This window comes from Arachis ipaensis, chromosome B05, assembly GCF_000816755.2.
Source record: "Arachis ipaensis cultivar K30076 chromosome B05, Araip1.1, whole genome shotgun sequence".
Taxonomy (NCBI): domain Eukaryota; kingdom Viridiplantae; phylum Streptophyta; class Magnoliopsida; order Fabales; family Fabaceae; genus Arachis; species Arachis ipaensis.
In genome coordinates, this window is record NC_029789.2 from 16,924,398 (window position 1) to 16,924,867 (window position 470).

Below are 470 nucleotides of genomic sequence, written 5' to 3' on the forward strand. Positions count from 1 at the left end.
TTAGATATTTCTTTTGCTATTTTGAAAAAATAAAAGAAAGTTAAATAAGAAAAAAAAGAAAAGAAAAGAAAAAGAGAGAAGCGGCGACGGTAGCTGCGTATTGGGTTCCGTACAATGCCAGCTGGCCTCTGCTATTTCCAGCTGTGCTCACAAACCCACAACTAAAGCCTGACCCACACCTTACTATAACAAACTAATTACTAACCACCGTTTTTAAACCCTAACATTCTTTATTTTTCTTAATTACTTCAATTGGAAAAATACATATTTAATATTTATACACTTAAATGTTAAACTTAAGTATTACAATCAATATCCCTCTCTCCACGCACCCATTTTTATGATATGTATGTATAAGTATTATGTGTACCAAATAAGTGTATAATATACCATCAATAATGATGTATACTTATATGTAAAAAAAATAAATTATTATTCAATTATTGTGGGTAAAAATACATATTTCATAT